Source organism: Protopterus annectens, chromosome 1.part1, assembly GCF_019279795.1.
Source record: "Protopterus annectens isolate FY-2018-M chromosome 1.part1, PAN1.0, whole genome shotgun sequence".
Lineage (NCBI taxonomy): Eukaryota > Metazoa > Chordata > Ceratodontiformes > Protopteridae > Protopterus > Protopterus annectens.
In genome coordinates, this window is record NC_056726.1 from 1876768892 (window position 1) to 1876796202 (window position 27311).

Sequence of the window (27311 nt, forward strand, 5' to 3'; positions counted from 1 at the left end):
GTGAAAATATTAAAGAGGAGTGGTCCAAAGACTAAATCCTGAGGCAAAAAGGAAGTACAACACTTAGGGGATTAAAACCCTTCAGTTAGAGAAAGTGTCACATCCAAGTAGGAGTTGTCATATCACATCTGTTCATTAATTCATTACTCCATGTCTGCAAATGCTTTTCACACTGATACAATGTACACTGCATTTGATTTGAACCCCTGCCTGCCTAACTCACATTCATTTGACCTGTGCACTAGCTACTGATACCACAGAACAAGTTATAAGTCATTACTGCAAGTTACCAGATGATTTTCACACTGATATAATATACACATTACTGGATTCAGACTGCTGCCTACTTAATTCACATTTGCTTGACTTGTGCACTAGCCACTGAAGCCACAAAACAAGTTGCATGCTTTTTTCACACTTACATATCTCACTTGATTTGAACTTCTGCCTGCCTAACTCACATTCAGTTGACTATGTGTACTAGCTATTGGCACTGCTGAACAAGTAAGGAATTACTTTTTAGCCACCTGCTTCATTGTCCTTGTTTGCATTGCTGCTAATTATTTTAAGCATTGTTTAGAGCTTTACTTGGCATTATGTAGCACATACCTTGTCACTGCAAGGAGAATTGTTCTGCTGTCCATTCTACAAACAGGGCGTCCAAACCAGTGGCAAGGTAATGCAGACTGGGCTGAGAGTGGGTGTTCACCACTACCCATGTGTCATTGTGTACCTCGGGTTTATTGCTTGGCATCATTCACTGTCACATCTACATATGTCTGCCTTCCATTATTACAGCGTGCCTTGGTCAGTCAGTGTCCTTACACTGGCTATTCTTACATCTCTGCTTATGCCCGTGAATCCTCACATATATTGGCGTGCATCTGAGAGTTCTAGAGTCATGTTTCATGGTCAGTGTCGTAAGTCATGATATATTATGTAACAAAAAAATAAAAATAACTATTTTCTTGTGCTACAAAACAAGCACCAAAGCAACCTCAAGAAATTCTGGGCAGGAATAAACAAAATATTCCACCCTGGCCGGCCCTCCATCCCATCTCCTATCTCCTCTAATGAAATCACAAATATACCAGATGTATTTAGCAAATATTTCATAGAGACTATTTCTAACCTTGTTCAAAAACAGCCTACAACCACTACCACTACCACTAATCACCCACAACCTGTAAACAGGCCTAAAAGTACCTTCCAATTTCAACCCATCCCAACCATGTCAAAACGTTGCTACTTAAACTCAAACCTACCTCACTAGCAGCTGATGGACTACCTGCTGAATTCCTTCAGCTGGCTGCTAATGAACTTGTCTTCCTTGTATCTATCCAGCTAAATAGATCTATCTCAGAAACCTCAATCCCACCCATCTGGAAAACCTCCTGTATTATACCCCTCTATAAAAGCGGAACCTCCACCGATCTCACCAACTATTGCCCCATACCCATTCTGTCTCCTTTGGCCAAAATACTTGAGAAATGCATCCACCACCAATTCATGTCATACCTGCTTAACAACCAGCTTCTCTCTCCTACACAGCATGAATTTAGGACAGCTCATAGCACTACCACTGCCCTACTTTCCTTCACTAACCTCATCATTTAAAACAAACACATAGGCAAACTAACCTCTGTCATATTTCTGGACTGGACCTATCCAAGGCCTTTGGTATGGTCAACCACCCAAAACTGTTACAGGCCCTTACTGACAGCCTAAGTAACCAAACCCTAGCTTGGTTTCAGAACTATCTACAAGGAAGATGACAAGCAGTACGGTGGGACAATAACTTATCCTCACTGCTACCCATCACCACAGGGGTCCCACAAGGATCCATTTTAGGACCCCTCCTATTCTCCATTTTCACCAACAGTCTTCGCACTATCTGTCAGGGTGCAGCAGTTATGCAATATGCTGATGACTCTACACTTGTCTGTTCAGCCAATGACTCTCAGACACCTCTCTATAACCCAACATGCCTTCTATACTACAGAAAACTGGTTTCTTTGCAAACACCTAATTCTAAACCCCCCAAAAAACAAACTATTACTTTTGTCACCCAACAAATCTACCAAAACACACATTCCATTTAACATAGTCTCCAGAGATGGCACCATTATCTTCCCTGACACTCACACCAAATTGCTAGGAGTTACCGTCGATAACAACCTCAAATCTGATCATCATATTAACTAACCATTAAAAATGTCCACAATAAACTGGGCAGTCTATATAAAAATAAACCTTTCCTAATACAAACTGCTAGGATAACAATTGCTCAGACTCACCTTCTTTCAACACTATTCTATTCCTCACCTATTCTCACCAACCTACCCAAAACAGAAATTGCCAAGCTCAACACTTGCTATAATCAAATTACAAAATTCATGACAGGTGCTCCCTATTGTGCCCATCACTGCCTAACCCTAAAACAACTTGACTGGCTTGAATTCCCTAAGCTCATAAACTATCATCAACTATCCTTTGCCTTCAAACTCCAATTAATCCCAGACAAAACTCCATCACTGGCTAATCTGTTAGTACCCCAAGCTAATCCCAGACAGCTTCGGTCTATCAACAAAAAATTAATTAAAATCACAAAAACCAACAACACAGCAGGAGACTCCCTCTTCCCCAACTACATTGGCGAAATCTGGAACTCCCTACCCACGTCTATTACCTCAGCTGTCTCAAAGGCCACATTTAAAAGACTGCTGAAGAAACATCTAAACCACTCATGGATCTGCACATGTTCCCCACCTGGCTAACCCCCCCGCCCATTGTTTTTACCTGCCCAACACTACAGCCTCATCTCCTACACTGATAGCCACTCTAGCTTCCACCAACTCCATTCTCTATACCACCCCATAGTCTGTATCACTCATATACCACTGCCAGATTACTAAATTAGCTATCCACTAACTACTTCACACACTCTATACCCCTACATCGACTACATATACTAATACCTCACTTTCCTGCTTTTCATACCTATCCTATCATCCTACCATCCTTCCCTATTTCTCCCCTGTTACTAATCCACACTACCTACTACCCAGTTACTTTTTCCCCTCTACCTACCTACCTACCTGCCAACTCATTCACTACTCTATTCTACTCTGTCTCACCAGTATGGAATACCTAAACCTTAAACTGAATACTTGTGGGTACTCTATCCAGTACTGCGTGTACTCTATCCAATACTGTTAAACCTGAATCTTACTTTGCTTTAAACTGATCTATGTCAACCTTCATACCTGATATGTTAACTTGAACTAAGCATGAATAATATGTTAGTTAGCTATGCTAAGTCTGTTACTTTCTATGAATGTGAACACCTCTGTATTGCTTGTAATGATTGTCTGAATTTTATTGTGGAGCTTTACTCCCCGGGCCTCCGCTGAAAATGGACATACATTTAGTCGGAATTTTCCAGTCAACAAATGTAAAATAAATAAATATAAATAAATAAAATTATTACCACAACATTTTTGTGTCCTTTAGGTATTAATGTTGGACTTATGTGATAGTGTATAAATGGGGTCAATATTAGAACATCGAAGTTTCAAAACTTCGAATGTTCTAATATTGAATCCTATTCAGCGACAGTTGAAAATATCGAAGCAACAGAAAACCGATTTTTTTCCTAGGGAAAGAATTCGGTTGTCCATTTCTGTTGCTTCGGTATTTTCATTGCTGAGGTGGAAAGTTACAGGTCGGATTTTGCGGGTTAGGGTAGTTAGGGTTAAGGTGCAGGTTAGGTATGTGTGCGATTGTGTAGAAGTGAGAGTTAGGGTGGGTTAGGTGAGTTAGGGTTAGGGTGTGGGTTAGGTATGTGTGCGATAGTGTGGACATGAGGGTTATGGCAGGTTAGGAAAGTTAGGGTTAGGGCGCGGGTCTGGTAAATGTGCGATTGTGTGGACGTGAGGGTTAGGGCAGGGTAGGTGAGTTAGGGTTAGGGCGCGGGTGAGGTGAATGTGTGATAGTGACGGACCTTAGGGTTAGGGTTTGGGTTAAGGTAAGTGGATAGTTAGTGGTGTGTGTATAGTTTAGTGTAGGGTTAGGCGTAAGATTTTAGGTGTATGTGTGTGGATTGCTGTTTGTTTGGTGTGCTTGTGTTGTGTGTATGTGTTTTGGAATAGCAAATTTTTTATCTAGGAAAAAATTTGCTGTTCTGTATGTTCGATGTTTTCAGCTTTTGCTGAATAGGGTTCAATATTAGAACATTCGAAGTTTTGAAACTTCGATGTTCTAATATAGACCCTTAATGGTATGGTCTTTATCATGCAATGCAGGCCACCATTTGGTAGGCCATATCTGCCACCTGCTGGTAATCTCCTATGAGGTGGGCATGTTATGCTTATGGGGGATTTCAGCACTGCCTCTTTGCCCCTTGCAGTCAGACTGTTTGCAGCTCATGTGCTGTTCACATGCTTTACACTTGTGGGACTTGTTTGGTGACCTTTAATCTTGCCCCTTGTGGCAAATATACTAGTACAGTATCTTTGTGTCAGGTTCTTCTGTATTGTTTTTAGTTTTCCATTGTATACTAAACTGCATTTTACTCTGTCAGGGACTATACCTCCACCTAGTCTAGCATACATTATGCAGTCACACAACTGTCTGACCATGACCAGCAGGCCAACAGTGCCTGGACCCCACCATGAGGGCAGTCATGGAGGTGAATGACATCACTTTAGGTGCAGAGTGTTGCATTATGGCATTCAGCTGACATCCCCTTCAGTCTCCGTAATGGATTTCCCTTTACTTGCATGTCGACTCCTTCACCAATTTGTTGTGCAGTCATCCCTAACATCAATTTATTCTCATCTGTCGGCATCTCTTCTTTGTGATCCCCTCCCCATTTGATTCAGCACCTTCACAGTTGAACTTTGCCTGCATTTTTTGTTTGTTTGTCTCCCCCCGCTACCATCCCTATAACATCTTTTTTGCCTACACCTTCCCTGCTATCTTCCCTGTCCACTTCTCCTGAAAATATAAAAAATTGGCACCTGTCCCTAAAAAAGTACCTAGGTTCCCTACCCTTATACCGCTATTCTATTTCCTTTTCCATTCTGTATGCTCCTCTGTTTGCTTTTCCCTCTTTTCCCCTGTCTTATGAACTAATTTCCTTCCCATTTATAATAAAAATAGTAGGAAGTGTGCTGTATAGCCATTAGCTTTGCTATCAGCTGTGCTCGTAGGTTAGTACTAGGCTAATTGCCCTCATGGGCCATTTTAAGCCTAGCCAATTACCTCATGTGAGAATCAAACCCTGCACCTTGCATCTGCAAAGTAAACAACCATTATGCCAGCCTCCCACCCCCCATAGTAGCATGCCATTACACATGTGATCTTGCATCACTGTGGGGAATACATGATCCATGGTAATAGATTTATAAGATCATGTGACCACTACAACTCTAAGTCATTACATAACCTGCTGTGCTTTCACCAACAAATTGCTTTCTTTTTCCTGACTCTGTCATGCAACATTGCTTCTACTGCATAGTTAATCAGTTTTGAACTGCAGTGATCTACTTTGACTGCATTATTTATTCTTTACACACCTGTATAAGTAGATTTTCTGAATATGGCTGATTACTCCAATTTTTGTACCTTTAGCTTAGCACTTTGTATGTTTTCATGGATTTTCATCAGTTCTTTATCCCATTCTTTTAATTTTGACACTGACCTGTATGTTTTCCTTACAAATATGTTTTCAAAGAATCTGACAATGGTAGAGATCTCTTACACTCCATTATTGTTTATTGACAGAAAGTATTGTAATTCTACAGCAAACGTTTCCTTTCAGTTTTTAAGTTTTACCATGTGCTTTGGTATTCTATATAAAACAGTTGATTTTCTATTATTGATCATGAGTCTAAAAATTAGAACATTATGATCAGATACTGGGCAGATGATTATGAATGAGTCGTCACTTGAGATAATTCTCTAGATACTAAAACTGTTAATATACGTTTGCATAACAAATATATAATAATAATAATAATATAATAAATATATAAGATATATTGTCATATAGAAAGACTTTTGTTCTGAAAACTTTTTTAACGCTCCTTTATTTTTTTACTGTGTTAGCCAGATGGACCATTTTCAGTTTCAGCTCAGATATACATTTACACATAAAAATGGAGTTAACAAGGAATACATTCCAATGAAAAGTAAAGTACAGCATATGTATATTAAAGTAATACGATTCAGAAACATACATTTTGCATGTAGTAACAGTATTACAATTAATTAGAGAAGGAGATGAACATCAGTGGAGGCTGACAAGTACTCATAGATATCTTACTTAAAGTGCAGGTTGTGGCATTGTTAAAAAGCGTTTACATTTTGCTTGTTTAAAGCATTATGTTTTAACTTCTCTTCTGAAGATGGGGAACAAAATCGTTACTTATTTTGCTATAGATTCTCAGATTTCATGGGCTAAAATGGAAAATATGTGGTCTATGAGTTTTAGCTTAGTACATGGAGCAAGGAGGCTGGGGGTCGAGGAGGAAGAAGAAGGGGGACCTGAAATTGTAGGGGCGCTCTGTTTGTATGAGTCTACTGTTGAAGAATGGGAAAGATTCCATATGGTTGAATTTGAAGATAATGGATCCTAGAAGGAGGATACAGCCCTTTGGGATAGAAAGCCATGAGGTTTTGAGAGGGTGTAGGAATGGTACTCTATTCTGGGTGAGAGGGTTATAAATCTACACATGTTGTTAGTAATGGTTTGGATTAGAGATAGGTTATTTTTTGAGGAGGAGCAGGCTACTAAGGGTAGGGAATATCCTGGATGAGGAAGGAGAACTACTTTGCCTATAGCAGATCCACCTTGGAAAGAAAGGAAGTGTGAAATTTTCCTTGCCCAGAAGAGTAGTTTGTTTACTTTGGATTTGGTTACTTAGAGGTGTTGTTGGAAACCGAGTGCCAAACATCAAGGTATTTATATGTTTGGGCACTTTAAATTATGTCAGTATTTTCTATGGTCATTTTATAATTAGGGGAATTTTTTAAGTATATTTTAAATCTAAAACATTAATCCATGTTGTCAAATCTTTAGCAAAAATACTGTTCTTGGCTGTACAGTTACACTAGTATCTTATTGGTGAAGTATAAAAGGAAATCTATCAACTCATGTCAATTGTCTTTTTAAATTTTTTAATATTAAATCTTGTTATTACCTTGCAAATTTAGCTCACAGTCCAGGTATCCAATATGATTTGACTAAACTAAACAGACTGTTTTAATACCGAATAATCACTAAAGTGAACATCCCTTTGGTGTTACTATAGGAGAAGATATTTTTAGGAATAACTGAACTATTTTGCCAGAAATAGTAACTCTTCTTTTTTTAAAGAGAAATGTGTTAGCATTGCATTGCCTTTAGAATCAAATTTTGGTGCATCTTCTTCATATTAGTGTGGCTACTGTAAAAAGGCATAATTAACTTTGTTTAATTTTAAACATTTCTTTTTTCTCCGCTCTTATAACTACTGTTTGAACAATTGACATTCAGTGAAGTTACCCTTAATATTGCCATGCTTATTGCTAAATAATTTCACCAATATATCTGAGGGACTCTGCAAACATGAAAGACTTATAATTCATAATTATAATTCAGTTCAGTCTAAAATAAAACCCCAAACCTAACCATGTAAATTAAAACTTTAGATGATATAACATTTCCTTCCCACTTACTATATTAACAATACAAGTCTTGAAACCCCTTTATCTTAGAAACCAGAGGGTCCCTTGTCAAATTAGGAAAATGTAATTAAACTATACATCAATCTATGTCCTACAATGTTGGGCTGATCCAGATCTTTTGGGTTCTCTCTTTATACTTATGTTAGGAAAATGTGTTGTATAGGTCAGTTATCATGTTCAGCACCATTTCAATTAATTTAAATTAAAGACAATATTCATAATGTCCTTGTGTCTACATTATACATGAGATAGTGACATTAATGACATAATCTTGTAGCTCTTTGTTAGTTTTAAGACTGTATTGAACTATGCTGGTGAAAAGGAAATGAAATCGAAAAAACAAATGAGATCAGAAAAGATGTATACAGACAATTGTGTATGTGTGTGTGTGGTTACTCTCTTACCCTTCATGTGTTCATCTCTAACTTTACAATAATTGCTTTCACTTTTTGATAAGAGCATTTCCCAACCGAACTACATAGATTATTGTATGAGCAGTCTTTATTTCTCATAGCATATCAAAGTAGTTTCTATCTCAGCAAATAATTTGCCATGACATTAAGGTTAATAATTAAAGCATTCATTATGGAATATATTTCTTAAACTAGATCAACACTTTTCTACTGCCATTCAACTTTATTTTTATAAAGGAAAGAATATAAATATAAATAAAATAAATAAAAATAAACAATTCAAATCTTTATTTAGAGTTTCTGTCTCTTGGTATCATCTTGTATTCACACTATCCATTGCTACATAAAGACATATGCAAAATGGGAAGGAATAGAAAGGGGGATAAAGATACTGTTCCTTTTGGAGTATAACATAAATAATATATAATATGAATAGTATTCTGTGATTGTATAAATGTTATACCTCCTACAGCTTATAAGTGCATATGTTCATAGGAGGTTACTAGGCTATTGGCCCTAGGGACTTTATAAACCTAGCTATGTTATACACTTGTTCCCTTATTGACCAAGTTGTATGGTCTATATTTGCAGTGCAGGTTTATGCTCAGCACTGACTGTCCTTATCCAAGAGGGACATGATAGGTGACAACCCCCCAGGTAAATTTATGGTCTCCTAGCCAGTTGTCCAAGTTACGCTTAAATAGGGTCATTGAGAAGCTCTGTTTTATGTGGATTGGGAGTTTGATCCATAGGAGTGGCAATCTCTGGAAGACATATTTGTCTCTCCAGGATGTCTTGTTAATGTTACAGGCTAGGTTAAGATCCCTAGAGCGAGTAAATCTTGTTCCATTTCACTTGCGGATGTGCAGCATTTTCATTTAGGGCAGGATCCTAGATTGCTTTGTACACCAGGCACAAGATGTCACTCAGCAACCTGTAACATACAGAGTACAGTGACAGGACCTTCAGTCTGTCCTTGTAAGTCATGTGTTGAAGTCCCTGAATTTTCTTGATGAGAAACCTCTGAGGTCTCTCCAGCTGGTGCAGGTGGCTGGTGAGGTACATACCGAAGGGAGTGTTGTACTCTATTAGAGGTCTGATGATGGATGCGTACAGGTGAGTTATAACATCCTTAGCTCTGGATGTGATGCCCTTACTTATGAGATGTGCAACACAGAAAGCCTTCCTTACCACTGTGGACATATGGTGATCGAAGTTAAGGTGCCTATCAATCTGTGTTCACAAATCTCTCACCACAGGTTTTGAGCTAAAAGGGCTACTCTTAATATTGTAATTTGCAGGGACTTCCTCTTTGCCGAAAGGGAAAGGGATGGTAATGCATTTTTTTGCATTTAGTTTAAGTCTGTGGATTTGGCACCAGTCATTTTTGTAGTTCGTCAACATCATTGGGGAACTCAGTGATTGCACCCAGTTTGCAGTCATTGGTGAACCTGATAAGCCACAGGCCATCTGTTTTCACATGGACTTCTGAGAAACAGATTCCAAACAGTAGGGGACTCAGCACAGATCATTGTGGTACACCTCTGGTAACTGGTCTGCTGGGGAAGGTGGAATCCCCAACTCTGACTGTTTGCATTCTGTTGGTGAGACAGTTGTCTACTCATCTAGTGACATATGGGTTAATTCCCAGTTTTTTTAATTTCTCCAAATCTTTTGGGTTTCTAATACCATGACAGGAATGGACCCCATTCCTAAGTCAAAGTACGATTAAAGTTCATGAAATTAGTATTGTTTCAATCTTTGATGTCTGCTAAAAGTGCTCTTTGCAGCACCCACAATGCACCCAGTAATGACTCCTTCTGCAATTCATATGGGGTTACATGGATTGGTAACATATCTAAATACGATTGTAGATTCTTTTTTATAGGACCTGTTACTCCTACTGCTATTGGAACTGTCTGGGTAGCTTTCTTCCACATTGCTCTCATTTCTGCCTGTAGATCCTAATATTTTATGACTTTGTGTCTCTCTGTACGTAACACACTGTCGTCACTGGGTGCAGCGATTTCAGTGATCAGTACTACTTTTGTCTTCTTTTCACAAACCACTATATCCAGTTTTCTAGCATCTATCTTTTGAATTGCTGGTAATGGGTGATCCCATGTGACATAAACTTCATCATTTTCTATGATGTTTTATGGCTCATATTTGCAGTGTTTTTCAGCGACTTCAGTACCATAATGTTTGCACAATCCCCAGTGCAACTGTCTTGCCACATTATTATGCCTTTCAGTATACAGTCCTTGTGCCATTACAATGTCACAACCAGCAACGAGGTGTACGACTGTTTCCAGTTCAGTTTACAAAACCTACATTTGTCTGTTTCTCCCACATGTTCAATGGACTTTGTAAACCAGCATGTATGTAGCCCACTATCTTGGGCCTCCAATATTAACTTTTCATCTTTTGGTTTGAATTCACCTTTCCTTAACCATTTCTGTGTTTGTTCCTGATCAACATGAGGTTCATCCAGAAGTTTTCTATGAAGAAACAAGATGCTAGCTGACAATTTTCTAGCTAGAGGTTATAGTAAAAAAGAGGTGGCGAGTGTTTATCACGTTAATAATTCTATGAGAAAGGGGAAGGGTAAACCCTATTTATATAGGCATCATGGCCATGTAGTTTCTGAGGACCATAGAGGACAACATGCTAGTGTAAGTTGGATAACCATTCCCTATTAGAATAAGAATTTGAAAATTAAGGATATAATTAATAGGAATTGGAGCATACCTACTACTGATGACAGAATCACGGAAATAGTAGGAAGTAAACCAAGCTTCGCCTATAGAAATATGAAGTCATTGAAAAGGTTACTTTGTTACGACAGTAATGTAAAGGGTGCTATTTCATCAAATAGGAAAGGTACATTCCCTTGTAGAGGCTGTAACCAGTGTACATATATGTCTGGAAGTAGTTGTTATACTCATCCAGACACGGGAAAAGTGTTTAGTTTTGATTTTTATGCTGACTGTAGATCTAGAAATTTAGTATACCTGGCTGTTTGCCAGGTATGCTCGTGCTTCTAAATAGGGAAAACCAATAGAAGTCTCAGGGAACGTGTGAGGGGAGCATATATATGCTATTAATAAAGAGGATGATCACAATGCTTTAGCAAGACATATATTAAGTGTGGGTACATCACACTCATTTAAATTTAGTGTATTGCAGTTAGTAAAAAGAACAAATAGGTTGGGTAATATAAAAAAATCACACTGAAGAATGTGAGAATAGATGGATTATTAGACTTCAGGGACATAAGGGACGTGGACTTAATGAAAAGGTTACTTTGAAACCTTTCTTAGTAGCACGCCTAGTCTATTAAAATATAATTTATTAAAATACATTTTTATTGTGATGTTTTATATGTTTATATATACATTTAAATATGTTTATTTTGTTTTAAATGATGAATAGAATACTATTTTTATGTTTTCTGTGTTCTATTCAGCGTTTTATATATTTTATTTGTTGCAACAGGTGATGATATTGTAACAACTTTGATTGGTTGTTTTACATTGATGAGTGCATTTAAATGGAGTGTTTTAGAGTGTAACTGTTTTGAAGTCTGAGGAAGCATTTGGGAGAACGTGAAAGCGCTTACTGATACTGCAGTCAATAAAAGAGTTTTTGAATCGGCCGTGGTGAGCCTCATCTGATTTGTTTCTTCATATTAATTGTTCTGAAGGGGCTCCTTATCCAGGACTGTTTGTTGTGTATTCATTGACAGAAGTTTTCTATACTTGCAACTTTATATTTATGCATTTTCCACATTTATTGCCTTCTCATTTGGTCCTTCACCTTATATTCTTTCTTTTGTTTTTCTGGCGCATTCAGTTGCTGCCTGATTTTTATCTTTTGGTTTGATTTCCATTCCTGCTTGATGCCAATATGCTTCTGCTAGATTAAGCAGAGAAATCATCTTAGATTTATTCTCCTCATGTTTCAAAACTTTTTTATAAATCATTTGGTGAGCATGAAGCATCCTTCTTGTTTTCTTATCTAATATCTCCAACACATTTTGGGGCCAGTCATTCACTCCAAAACTTTACGTTAGGACAGGAAGAGCAAATTGGTTTATAGCCTGGATTTTGTTCCTAGATATCAGTGCTGTTTCAGGATTAATTTAAGTCTTCTAAAGTATTCCTTACTAAGTTATATTTGCATTTGTTCATGTTTTATTGTCAATCCTTCATTAATTCCCAGATATTTATACACTCCCTCTTGCTCAAGTTGTTCTATGTCACATTCTTATCCAAAACTGATGTTTTCCTGGTGCTGCAGTTTTCCTGATTTAAAGGTTGCTTTTGCACATTTATCAAGACCAAATGACATTCGTATATCATCTGAAAAAAGATTTGATAATCTGCAGTTGTGCTTTCAGTTCCTCATCTGATGAGCTATACAGTTTTAAATCATTGACAAAGAGAAGATAAGTCTTTACACTGTTGTTTTCTAGGAGCCAAATTATAGGCATGGCCTAAGCTGTTAAGGAAACAGCTTAATGGGTTAAGGGCAAGGCAGAATAGCAACAGTGACAGAGTCACCCTGGAATATCCCCCTTTGAATTTTTATCCCTGGGATAATAATTTGTCCTTTATCATGGCTTAATTGCAAAGTGGTCTGTCAATGTTTAATGGCCACTGTAATGTAGTCAATCAGTGTAAGGTGTATCTTATACATTTTTAAGCACTCTTTTATCCATGAATGTGGTATACTATCAAATGCTTTTTTGTAGTCAATCCATGCCATACTTAGATTCTTTCCCTTTTTACAGTTCTCCACTATGACTTTATTTAACAACAAATGATCCTTTGTTCCATATGACTTTCTTTTATTGCCCTTTTGTTCTACTGCCATAATAGAGTTTTCTTCTAAATGGCTATAAACTCTGCCAGTATCAATTCCAGTGTATAGTTTATACGTCGTTGGAAGGCAAGTTATTGGTCTATCATTTTTAGGGTAGATTGCAGGTTCACTCAAGTAGGAGCATTGTTTTTCCCATTGTTAGCCAGGTTGGTGTCTGTTCATGGTGCGCATGTAAATAGTTCTTACTCATGACTAAATCTTAGAGCAAAGATGTTAATACTTTTAACCAAAAGTTAGGTACTGCATCTGGGGCTGGGATTTTCCAGTTAGAGGTTTTTCTTAACTGTGTTTCAGTCTCTCTGGTTGTTACTTCATCCCATTTCATATCCAGTGTCTGTCAGCCTGGGATGACATGCTCGACAAGCCGCGCTGCTTCGCTAGAGACGGGTTGCACCTGTCACCCTTAGGCTTTTGAATACTGGCCAAGGCTCTTGCCACCCCCATAGTGTCCTTTTTAGGCAAGGTTCAAAAGACAAACCCACCACCGTAAATAGCACAAGTAACAAAAAACTGAGGGTAATGCTACTCAATGCCAGAAGTCTAAACCTCAAACTGCATGCAGTCGAGGCACTCCTCAGTATGGAGAAAATCGATATATGTGCAGTAACAGAAACCTGGTTTAAGGCTCCAGAGAGCACCGCAGCACTACCACGCTACAACTCATACCATACATTTCAGCCACAAAACCTGGACCGAAATACAAAAGGTGGGGGAGTATCCATATTCATCAAGGATACCCACACCTCCAGGTTAGTGGCACAGCACGATGCTTCAGAGATCATCCATGTGCAACTAACAACAGGCAAAACTGCTATTCAAATTATAGCTTGCTACAGATCACCCACCATGTCCCAGGACCACCACTCCGCATTCCTGGAAACACTGGGAAACATAAAGGTCTTACCAAACACCCTGATATTGGGTGATTTCAATTACCCAAACATTAACTGGGAAAACTACTCAAGTACAAACTCCTTTGCCCATAATTTCCTAGAATTTATAAACTCAAATGCCCTGGATCAACTGGTCAATACCCCCAACAGAGGTGACAACATACTGGACCTGGTCATCACCGACATGGGCGACCAGTGTTCCACACCGGAGGTCAACCCCTCACTGATTAGATCTGACCATAAACTAATCACTCTGGATATCCACATTCCGCCACCACACCTGGTCAAAGAAACCACCATGAAAAACCTTTCAAAAGCAAACTTCACGTTACTTAAGACTGAGGTGGGAAGTTTCAAAGCCCCCATGCTAAAGGATAATGCTGTCCAAGCTGCAAAATCCTTTACTAATGCACTCTATGGGCACATACAAGAATGCATGGATCATGCTATCCCAAGCAAAACCAAGACTCACTCCTCCAAGAAAAGGAAAGCAGTCTGGTGGACCCCTGCCATAAACAAGCTATATAATAGAAGGAGGAAACTAGTACAGAAAAGAGTAAAATCCCAAGAAGGGAAGACATCCCTGATCAGTATCAGCAAGAAACTACATTCCCTCATAAAATCATCCAAGGCTAGCTTCAAAAGAAAAATTGCCATGGACTCCAAAGATAACCACAAGGCATTCTTTAGCTATGTCAAGAATCTAAGTGGCAATTCTCAGATCTGCTCGGAGTTAGTGCAGAATGGCACAAAATACACTGAACCGACTGATACAGCCAACATCCTGGCAGACAGGTTCAGTGCAAACTTCACTCCCCTCTCACCCCCAAAAGGGTCCATAACTATACCAGAAGAATGTAGTGCCTCTGAAATCACAGACACTCAGGTTAAAACAGCCCTCTCCAAAGCCAAAAACACAGCATCAATGGGACCTGATGGTGTCCGAGGCTGCATCCTACATGAGCTCAAAGATGAACTAACCCCTCACCTAAACACACTGTTTAAACTCAGCCTCTCCACAGGCTACGTGCCCACAGAGTGGCGCACAGCAATGGTTATTCCATGCCACAAAGGTGGAGCTACAACGGACTCCGGGAACTATCACCCTATAAGCCTGACTAGCTTGGTCTGCAAAGCTATGGAGCACATCATCATGGATCTCATTAACAGAGACATTGGAAACCTCCAAACACTGGACCCTACCCAGTTTGGCTTTGTTAAGGGAAGATCATGACTCCTAAACCTGGTGGATTTCTTTGAGACAGTTACCAAGGCTATAGACGAGGGAAAGGTGGCCCACACAGCTTACCTAGACCTCACAAAGGCCTTCGACGCCATTCCCCACTCAGGTATTATAGACAAGCTCACCAGCCTGAACATAAACCCCTACGTCACGAGATGGGTTGCCAGCTGGCTCATGGACAGAACTCACATAGTAAGAGTTGCGGGAGCTAGGTCTGACTCTAAACCGGTTACAAGTGGTGTTCCCCAGGGCTCAGTCTTAGGACCCCTCCTGTTCGGCATATACATCTCAGAGGTACAGGCAAGCACAGGTGGACTATGGCTGACCAAGTTCACAGACGACTGCAAAGTAGGGGCTATAATTGACTCTCTGGCTGACACAGACATCCTCCAAAAGGGTCTCACTGAGACAGATACCTGGTGTCAAAACCATGGCCTCAAGCTAAATGCCAAAAAGTGCATAGTCATCCCCTTTGGAAAAAAACAAAATACCCACAAACTACAACATAGGTGGTAGCCCCCTAAATATGGAAGACATAATAAGGGATCTGGGGACCCAAGTAGATAGTAACCTCTCCTTTGATAATCACATTGCCAAAGAAGTTAGAAAATCCTTCTATGTGTTCCACCTAATCACAAAAGGGTTTGCATCCAGATCGAAAGAAGTCATTGGGCCCCTTTATGCATCACTCATCAGACCCATCATAGAGTACAATGCCCCATTTGGGATGTACCTTACAAGACACCTGCAACAACTGGAAAGACCACAGAAATACCTCACCAAGAGGATCACTGGCCTCAAACAGATGCCCTATACAGTTCGACTGAAGAAACTCCAGCTATACTCGGTTGCATACCGCCTACTCAGAGGTGATCTCTGCCTGACATACAAGGCCATGTCCAACCCAGAATTGATGGACATGCTCCAACTAAAAAAACATATCCCCTGGAGCCACACTCTCCAGGGATCTAAACCTCACCACAACAATAAATAGGACGTGCTGGAGGGATAGATTCCTGTCCCAGAGACTTCCCATGCTCTGGAGCAAGATTCCAATCTACATTAGGCAGAGCTCTTCGCTAACCCTCTTCAAGAGAAACCTTGACGAGTGGATGGGAAACAGAAAGTTTACCCCAGGGATCACTTCAATGGCTCTGCTGGACAGAGGCACAGGGAACTAATCTAAGGGAGTGGCAAAAGCCAACACATTCTGGCTAGGCTTATAAATGCCTTCAGGCAGATAGCTTAGTACCTACCTATGAACCTATGAACCTATGTGCCTTTAAACTTCTTATTCTTTCTTTTACTTCTTCTCTCCATGTAGCATCTTTGTTATGTTCCACAGGATCTTCATAGATACTTCTCTAAAATGTATCCTTTTCTTCTTTTTTTGGTGGTCTTTCAATTCCTTTTACCTTGTTTCCCAATTCTCTATTAAACCTTTTTGGGGCATCAGTAAATTGCTTATTTTGTACTTTTCCTTTATATTTTTCTGCGTATCTTCTCAGTTTTTCTGCCGGTGCTGAAAGTTTTAGTTTGTTATTTGCAATAGTGCATGATCGATCCTGGTCTGTTCTAATACTGTGCATTGCTTTTATCACATCTATCTTTCTTAGTATTTTTGTTGATCTATTCCCTCTTCTATATTCTTCTAACAGTGACACTTCTTGTCTTAATTGCTTTATAGTTTTGTCTATTCGATACTTCCATGATGGTATTCGATTTCCCCCTTTCCTTTCCCTCACTACCCTGTGTTCTTGTTGTAGAACTTTATCATTTATTAATTTAGCTGTACAGTAATATATCCTGTTTACTTCTGTTATATCACATGGATCTCTATGGACAGTCCAAATTACTGTGTTCAATTGTTTTATCAGACTTCTGACTTTTTGGGTTTTATTGACCTTCTGCAGTCTATTTCTTTCATTGATCTTAATATATCTATCTATGTCTATTAAATCAAGCAACAATTCTCTTAGCTCATTTTCTTCCAAAGTTAGGGCACATCCCATTTTTCATTTCCTGTGGGGATTCTATAGAAAGTACTATAGCATCTTCTGCAGCACATTCTCTTCCGTTTCATCCTGTGCCATCCGTTGCTCTGTCATATGGGAACTCACTGGCCTATCACTCCTCAACATTGACTGCATCAAAAGTTTCACAGTTTCCTTTTCCTTCCCTTACTGTCTAGCTTCAAGTGAATGCTTTTACTGGTTTCCTTTTGAATGCTCCAAAACATCTTCATATGGCACCTGACCAATTGCTTCCTGTTCTACTGGTTTCCCCAAAATTTGGATATCCATTACTCTACCCTGTTGTGGTGGTTTCTGAATTAGATTTTCTGCACTGAATCCTTCACTTTGCAGGTGCTCCATAATCTCTGTTTCTGTTTCTTTAACTTCTCTATTACTAATCTCCTTTTCTACTTTTCCTCTTTGTCTTCTTATTTTTTGTATTGTAAAATTTTCCATGTCCGGATTCCTTTGCCTGTATTTCTCTTCAGATATCTTTGGTGCTGCTCTTTTTGTATTGGTTAGTTTTGCTTTCCCCTTTGAATAAATATTACACCATATTAAATCTCTTTTTTTCCCTTGTCCATATTTCTTGTTCAAATGTCTCCTGACTTTCCTGCTTCTCCTTACTTTGGGGACTCACTCCATCATGCTGTGATATAACCTGTGTAAGACCTTCTACACCAAATCCTTCACTTTGCAGGCACTACATAACTTCAACTTCTATTTTACTAATCTTCTTTTCTATGTTCTCTCTTTGTGATATTATTTTTTATTGTGAAATGTTTCCATATCCAGATGCCTTTGCCTGCATTTCTCTTCAAATATCTTTGGGGCTGCCTTCTTTATATTGATTAATTTGGGTTTCTCCTTTGCATAAATATTGCACCATATCAAATCTCTCTATCTTTCCCATGTCCATATTTCTTTTTTATACCTTTATACCTTTTATACCTTTTAAATATCAATAGGTTTTGTTGTTTATATTTTTCAATTTCCTCAAATGTTTCTTTTTCCAAACATATCAAAGTTTCTTGGTCTATATACTGTTTTTCACAAATCTGTTTTATTAATGAACACGAATTTTTATTTGAATCTTCTGACAGTTTTTTTCCTGTGGAAGTATTTTTTTCCTCTCATTTCTCTCTTAATCATTTTGTATATCTTGTGTCTGGAAATTCTGGGCTTTTTGCATTATAGTAACAATACATAATTTCTTTCTTATCCTCAATAGTCCACTTTATTGTCTTTATGGCTCTGTTTTGGCTTATCAGTTTTTGTGACTTTTGTGGACTACTAGTTCCTTCTACAACAGGGGGACATCCTCTCCCTTGGCCTGGCCTGGCTCCATTGTAGGAATGTTTCTGTATTTTGAGGATTCTACACTGTCATCTTTTCCAGTCCTGGCATCAGTGTGCCTACCAGGATTGGGTACTTTTTATCCTGGGTCTTGTGCACCCAGCTATCTTTTTAAATTTTTAACCTACTTCTGTCCATGATATATGCTATATAAATACAGTCTATAATGCAGCGATGTCTTGGTGAGATTTTGTGAAAAACAGGGTCCGCCTCATGAAGGTACTCATCAAGACGTGAGGATGAATTCAGTTTCAGCAATAATACTCTCATTTACTTGCTAACTTATCATCTCTCCATTCCCAGCTGGATGAGTTTCTCAGTGATGTGGGGGATTGTGTCAAAGGTCTTCACTAAGTCAAGATAGGCTGTATGTACTGTTTTTCCTTCATCCAGGGTTTTAGTGACATTTTTGCGAAGTCCACCAGGTTTAATAAGCATGAGGTACTCTTAATAAAGCCAAACTGGGTCGGGTCAAGAGTTTGAAGGTTCATCAATGTCTTTGTTGATAAGGTCCATGATGATTCTCTCCATGGCCTTGCAGATAAGGCTGGTTAGGCTTATGTGTCTATAGTTCTCAGGGTCAGTTGCTGGACCCCATTTGTGCAAGGGAATTACTGTTGCTGCTTCTACTCTGCTGGGCCAAAGCCAGACTGTGGTTGAAGAGAGTGTCAAGTGGTTCTGCTAGGTCCTGTTTTAGAACATTTAGTAGGCAGCCTGGGATGTTATCTGGTTCCATAGATGCTGTGTTTTTGGCCATGGAGAGTGTGGTTATAACCTGCTTTTTGGAGATACTAGGTAGAGACTGGTAACGGATATGCTTTGGGGTATGACTGGTGGAGACACGGGGTGAAGTTTGCACCAAATCTGTCTGCTAGCAAGTTGGCAATGTCCTCAGGGTCAGTATGAGTGGTACCATCCACTACTAGTTTGCCACAAAGCTGGACCTTCCCTTTTAGATTTCTTTTTTTTTTTTTAAAAACAAGTTTATTGTTTTTAACATACAAAATAAATATCATAACAATTTTATACAAGCAATTAAAATAGAAATAGTTATAACATTCAATAAAATAACCAAAGTATTTACAAAGACATCCACTACAAATCAAATCAATTGATTAAACTATAATGTCATGCTATTGAGACTAAGATTTTTTTAACAGGTTTTGTAAAGTATCCCATATAATATAATAAGATGTTTTTCTAGTAGTTCTTGACTTTATTGTCATCAATTCCATATGACACACTTCAGTCATAACATTTTTAAATTCATTAAATGAAGGAGGGGTATCTGAAATCCAATTTCTGGTTATTATTTTTCTAGCCACTGCTAGAATAGACCATAATAAGGGAAGTTTAACTTTTTTAACACTTTTAGGAACAGGTGTGTTAAATAATATAAATGATTTAGAAACAATGAAATTATCTGTGAAAAGGGCCTGCAAAAAATCATTGATTAATTTCCAATATTCCTTCAATTTTATACAATCATAAAACATATGTGCCCAATCAGCATTTATTTCTACATTACATCTTTTACATAAGTTGTCTTTATTATTTATTTTATTCATCATTAAAGGTGTATAGAAGGATCTATGCAAAAATTTCCAAGTAAAAAGTCTCCAATTAATGGAAGAAATAGTTTTATAAGCAGATTCCAATTTATATTGTTTATCTTGTTGTTTTGGTGATTCACCATTAATGGAAATGAAATAATTCCAATAGGTATCTGAACTGTAATGAGTTTCTTCTCTGATAATTTTATGTATGTATGAGAGCTTACCTTTATCAGAAACTCTATGTTGTAAATTTAATATCAAGTAATCAATCAGTATTGGAACAGATTCTTTAACTGTTAAAGACATTAAATCAATTTTATTAATAAGATGTTGTCTAAAAGTCTAAATTTCTAACCAGCATGTTTCTCTCAAATCAAATTCTTGCTTTAAGAAGTCTAAATTTTTTACTTTATTATCAGACAGCAACTGATACCAATACTTTAGATCATTCTCTGTGACTAAAAGAGTTCTTTCAGAGGTGGTTGACAAAAGCATACCTTGTGTATACATTATAGGGAATAGAATAAAATTCCATTCCTTATACTTAGGATGCATGAATATAAAATTATGATAACTTATAATAATGTTTAATGGGTAACTAACTACATATTTTGGTGTAATGGATGAAGTTCAAAATTCTTTTAGTAACCATAACATGGGGTTATTTACAATAATATTTTTATGTATTAAAGAGATTTTCATGAAGTGAATGCTAATTAGTTCCCAGTAATTTTTCCATCTTGCAACATATGACTGATCTATTAACAAAGTAATAACTTTTATAATAGAAGAGATAGTATATAAATTAAAGTCTGGAAATGAAATGCCCACTTGAGACCAGCTATTAGTATGTTTCGTTAATGCAATCCTAGGTCTATTAGGTGCCCATAAGAAATTTAACATTAGTGAATTAAATTTCTTAATAATTATTTTTGTAGGTGGGAGTATTATTGATTGTATTAAGTATAATATCTTAGGGAATACTATCATTTTAATAATTGTGAGTCTCTCTTCCATGGTAAAAACATATTGTTCCAGCTATTGAAAAGATTTTGTATATTAAGAAGACAGGTACTATAATTATTATGTATAATAGATTTGATATCTTTAGTTAATATTATACCTAAGTAAGTTATCTGACCTGAGTTGGGTATATATTTGTTAAAATCATTAATGAGGACATTTTTTCGTGTGTATATTGGTAATATTTTAGTTTTTTCTTCGTTGAATATTAAACCAGAGATATTTTTAAAATCCATCATTTTATCAAATAAGGACTGCATAGAAGAGTTAGATCCAGCTGATGTAATTAGAACATCATCTGCAAAAAGTTGAATTTTAGATATTGTATTTTCATCTATATCAAATCCTTCTATATCATTACTGTTTCTGATCAAATTAGCCCAAGGCTCCATTATTAAAGTAAATAATAGTGGAGAGAGTGGACACCCTTGTTTTGTACCTTTTAAAATGGGCATTTTTTGTGAGACATATGTTCCTATCTTAATGTAAGCCAATGCTCCTTTATATAGATGTTCAATTAGATTTACAAATGCATCTGAGAAATTTGTGCACTTCAGTAAGATAAACAAGTAGTCCCAACTTACTGAATCAAATGCTGAACTTATATCAAGACTAATAAGAGTTAAATCTTTCTTTTTCCTATTTGCAAAATCAATTAACGTTAAAGTTCTCCTTATATTATCAAAAGTATTTCTATTTACAATAAAGCCTGTCTGGTCTATATCTATAATGCCTGGGATGATTGTCTTTAATCTATCAGCAAAAATACTCATAAACATTTTACAGTCAACATTAAGTAATGAAATAGGTCTATATGAAGTGCATCTGGTTGGGTCTTTATTGGGTTTTAAAATTGGTGAAATAAATGTGTATTGCCAAGATGGGGGAGTTGTTAACTCATTTTGGGCCAAAATAAAAACCTTATGTATTAATGAGTAAGTACTTTTGGGTAGAATTTTATAGATCTCTGGTATAATACTATCATTACCTGGTGCTTTGTTTGATTTAAGCTTGTTTATTTTTGTAATAACCTCTGTATATGAAATATTTGTATCCATTAGTTTAGTCTGTTGTTTATTAAGTTTTTTGTTCATGTTTGTAGTTATAAATTTCTTTATTTTATCTTTAGGCTCCATGTTAATGTTATTATGATTAATTTTGTGAAAGTGATTTCTAAATTCATCTAATATTTCTGGTAAACTAGAAACATTCTTCTTTTTCCTTGGAGAGAAAATTTCTTTGATATGATTTTGTTTATTCAACCTTTTTGTTTTATTTTTAAGTCTATGTAAGTATTTGGGACTTATTAAGACAAAAACTTATATTTCTCTAATGTTATTTTAACTTTATGAGTTAAAATTTTTTTGTATTTCTCATTTAATTTATTTATTTCTTCAATGACTTTTTTGTCCATAATATTTTCTTTATTATTATGTTTGTATGAGTCTAATTTGCTTTGAATATCTAGTAATTCCTTGTCCCAAGATTTCCTTTTATTATTATACCATCTGATACTTTGTCCATATAAATATGATTTTAAAGCATCCCAAACATAAACAATGGAGACTTCAGGTGTATTGTTTAAGTCTAAAAATGTTGCACTTCTGAAAGTATATAATCTTTATAGTCTTTTAGTTGAGTTAAGTATGCTGGTATCCTTTTGATCTGAACATTGTAAGTACTTTTTATCATAAACTCAAAGACAATTGAATTATGATCTGATATAGGACATGAAATGATTTTAGAATTAATTAAGTCTGTAACCATCTGGTTAGAAATAAAGACTCTATCTATTTTTGAATAAGTTTTATATCTGTTAGAAAAAAGTGTATGGTAATGATTTTGAATCTATCTGATTATTAATATCATTCAAATGATATAAATTAACAAAATCCTTTAAATGTTTTGCATTAGATGTAATTTTCCTTTTTCCTATAGTAGTAGTATCTTTTTCATGTAAGATACAATTAAAGTCACCTGCTAAAATAATATCTCCTATAGAAAATGATATGATCTTATTGAGATGGTGTTTCACTGTATTAATGCCAATTCCTGGTATCCAATATACATTGATTAATGTATATGTCTTTCCATTAATCTGTATTGTAACCATACAAAACATTCCTTTATCATCTTTATAAGACTTAATAGTTTTAGGTATGGGCATACTTTTATTCCATAAAATAGCCACTCCTCTTTTTTCTGAGTGTGTTCTGAACTAACCAAGACTGTATATTTATTAGTGGCTAATTTATCAATATCCTTTTTCAGGAGATGTGTTTCTTGAAGGAATACTAAGTTGGCCCTATGCAAATTAATATATCTCATTAAACTTGCCCTTTTACATGGGTTATTCAGTCCATTAATGTTTAAAGAAATTCCTTTTAGAGAAATCATTTAGCTTTTATAAACATATAAAACATATAATCAGAATAACAATTAACAAAATAAATGATATTATCCCTCCTCCTTTAGGTGTACCATTAATTATAGCTGTATTTATTGAAAATCTTATGGGATTTTGTATAAGCTTCACTTTTATTTGTAGTGACAATAAGTTTATAAAATGTGTTGTGGATGTTAGAACTATATACAAACAACAATAAACAGGTGAAAATAATATTAGGATTAAACATTGCACCCAGCCTGGAGTTAAGAACTCCAACTTTGAGTAGCACATACCACTCAAGTTATCCCCCTATCCTAAGCAGCATTACCTCAGCTGCCACCATATCAATTCAATACTAACTATTATTAACTAAAGTTAACCTAATTTAATTAGATTATCTAGTAAGACAAAGCTAAACAATTTATAAATCAGCTTCATATAAACAAATAAGAACATTTAGAAACAGCTCATATTACTATGTACATCTATTTTGTAAAATACACTCATAATCAAAATAGCATTCTAATAAACTTGATAATGGGAACCGAGAGAGAGAGAAAGGAAGAGAGAGAGAGAGAGAGAGAGAGAGAGAGAGAGAGAAAGGGGGCATATCTATATATTAGTTTATTAAAAGTTTGTAAAAATAAGTTCTTATGTTCATTTGGATTCAATAACTTAGGCTATAATGGTTCAGACATTACATATATTAGGGTATTCCTACTTTCTGCCATAGAAATGCAGTTAACAGTTTTAAAAACTTTAAATTACTTGCACCAAAGTTTTCTTCTCATACTTATTATTGCCAGTAAATAAAATATTTATACTCATACATATGTTTACAAGTCATACTGCACAGCAATGTCAATTCCTAGTTATACATAAATCATTGTGAAGAAAGCCATCTGCATTTTATATATCTGAACTGCTGCTTTAAAATATGTCACATGACAGTTTCTTCTAAGATATAATCATAATGATACTTGTGCTTGTCAATTAGATAAGTCAAATGATTTATAACATTATATTTGTTTAAATCATAAGTATTTATATACAATAATATGTTGCAGTCATGTAAGCTTTCAAAAATATGTGTATATATGTTTTACCTTCTATGCCTTCTAAAATATCTCACTTGCTTACTATGGCATACTGAATCATTTAAAATCATTATAACTTTCATATTTTATAAATTACATCTTAAATAAGTAAGTTGTTATAAAGAATAACTCACATTTAGATGTCATAAAGTTCGTTTTTCATCACAAAGTCGCATTTACAGCAGTTCTACTTCCTGGAACAATGTTCTTCTTGAATCTGCGATGTGTCAGTGTGAAATCAGGGGTCAAAGTTCAAAATGACTGCATTCAGCTTCTCTGTGTGTATTCTGAGTGTTGAAGCTTTTAAAACAACTCAAGGACACTATTCATGAGGTAACCCACATCCCAAATTGTCTCCCTTAACATTCTGGCGGGAATTTTAGTAAATACAAGTGACTGACATTCATTTAGTAATACAAATGAAACTAAACAGTGCAAAACCTTTGCAAAGTATTTTACAAGTCATTACAGTCTCTATGACAGTGAAACCAAGCCTACAGTTATTTAACATATTATACAACTTATTTTTATATGCCCCATTTCATTTTCTCATACAAATCTTATTATATACATATATCAGTATTATCAGAAGCATATAACTGTACTTATAAGAGAGAAAGAGAGAGAGAGAAAAAAAAAGAAAAGGAAGAGAATAGAGAAAAAAAAGAAAGAGAGAGAGAGAGAAGAAAGAAAAAAGGAAGCTACAAAGACTATCTACAAAGAAATATTACTTGCTGTTTGTATTAATAAAGTTAAACATGAAACATATTACTTACAACTATTTTAGTTCTAATTATTTGCAATTATATCATGACATATTATTTGTAATCATGTATAAGCAATAAAGTCATGATATAATATTTAGCAACAGTGTTTAAACAGCATATATAGTTTTAAAGAACTAATAAGTTATTATTTCACTTTTTCCATATTTTACATCATACTTCTCTCCTTGCCCTCCCCACCCCTCACTAAATGCATAGTTTATAAAGAATGCCATTATTTAAAACAAGAAGAGAAAGAAAATGTATCAAATTACTAACCTTAGGTCTCTTTATCACAAAGAGAAACAAGTTGATTGATAGCATGTTATTTGTTCCTCAGAGAGTTTGACTATTTATGAAACAAAAACAGTTCTTTGCACACAGAAAAATAACTTTGAATAAATCTTTAAAATATTTGTGGCTTTCTGGAGATGCAGTAACTGTATTTGAAGAGATTAAGAGAGAAGGAAAGAAAGAAAAAAATATAGAACATGTCATTTGTTTTTTAGTCTTTTTTGCTTCTCTGAAGTCTTCCAAGAAGTTCCTGTTGCCATCCTCTTTAACGAAGGACTTGCCCATTCCATATCTTCTATTTTATCTAATATCTTATTTTTTAATATACAGCAAAGCAGAGTCCAAGTCTTCAAAAATTCTAGGGCCATCAGGTAAAAAGATTTTTAGTTTGGCAGGAAATAAAAGGTAAGTTTTGAACTGTGCTTTCTTAAGCTCTCTTATTAATGGCAAAAATACTTTACTTTTAGTTATTACCAAGGAAGAATAGTCATTGTCAAAACGCACAGTTGCCTCATTAATTTTAATAGGTGCTTTAGCCCATGCAGATTTTAATACCATCTCCTTGTCATAAGATGATAAAAATCTTACTATAACTGATCTAGGATACTTTTTGTTAGAGTTAAAATTAGGTAAGGACCTATGGGCTCCTTCAATACCAAAAGAAAATGCTTCTGACAAGTCTAAAGTTTTGGGAAGCCAAGTATTTAAAAAGGAAGTAATGTTGTTACCTTCTATATTTTCTGGCAGTCCAAAAATCCTAATATTATTGCGTCTAGATCTGTTTTCCAGGTCATCAAGTTTGGATTGTAGTTGTGTGTGTTGCTTCAGCAAAAACTCAATGTTAATTTCTTCTTCCTGGATTCTGTTCTCCATATCATTAACAGTCTCTTCTATGCCTGTAATCTGAGCCTTCTGTTGTTGCAAGTCTTGATGCAACAAATCCATTTGTTTTGTAGTTTTTTCTATGAAGTTATCAATTTTAGTATCCAGTTTGTCCATTTTGGTTGTTAGTTGCTGAATAGTAGATATCAGAGACTGAAGCTCTTTCTTGATGCTGAAATCCTGACTGTTTGCCTTACTGGAACTCATTTTGAACAGTGGTGATGAAAGAGAAATTTCCAAGATGATTTCTGACAGGAAAATTATTTAAATTTTCTTTCTTTTTTAGATATTATTCAAGAAACTGATATTCCAAACGTATTTAGAAAGAAAATTATTTCATTAGTTGATTTTTAAAGTAATTATTTCCTGTCAGTGCAGTTAAGTTGGTGGAGCTAAAGAAATCTGCTGCTATCCTGTGTTCATCCTTGGCCACGCCCCCCCTTTTAGATTTCTGACATAGCTAAAGAATGCCTTGTGATTATCCTTAGCTAGGGATGCTAGTTTTGCTTCATAATTGATTTCAGAGGACTTTAGAAGATATCTAATTTGTTTGTTTAAGCCGTGGAGGGTGTCCTTCCTCTGCTGAGTCAGTTCCCTCTTGTTCTTAGACATTAGTTTCTTCCTCTTGTTGTATAACCTGTTTATGCCTGATGTCCACCAGGGTGGCTTGTTTTTTTTTGTAAGGACCTTGTTTTCTGGTACGTTTGGGTACAGCCGAGTCTATACATTTGTATAGGTATTTATACAGGGCATTTTTATATATCTCTG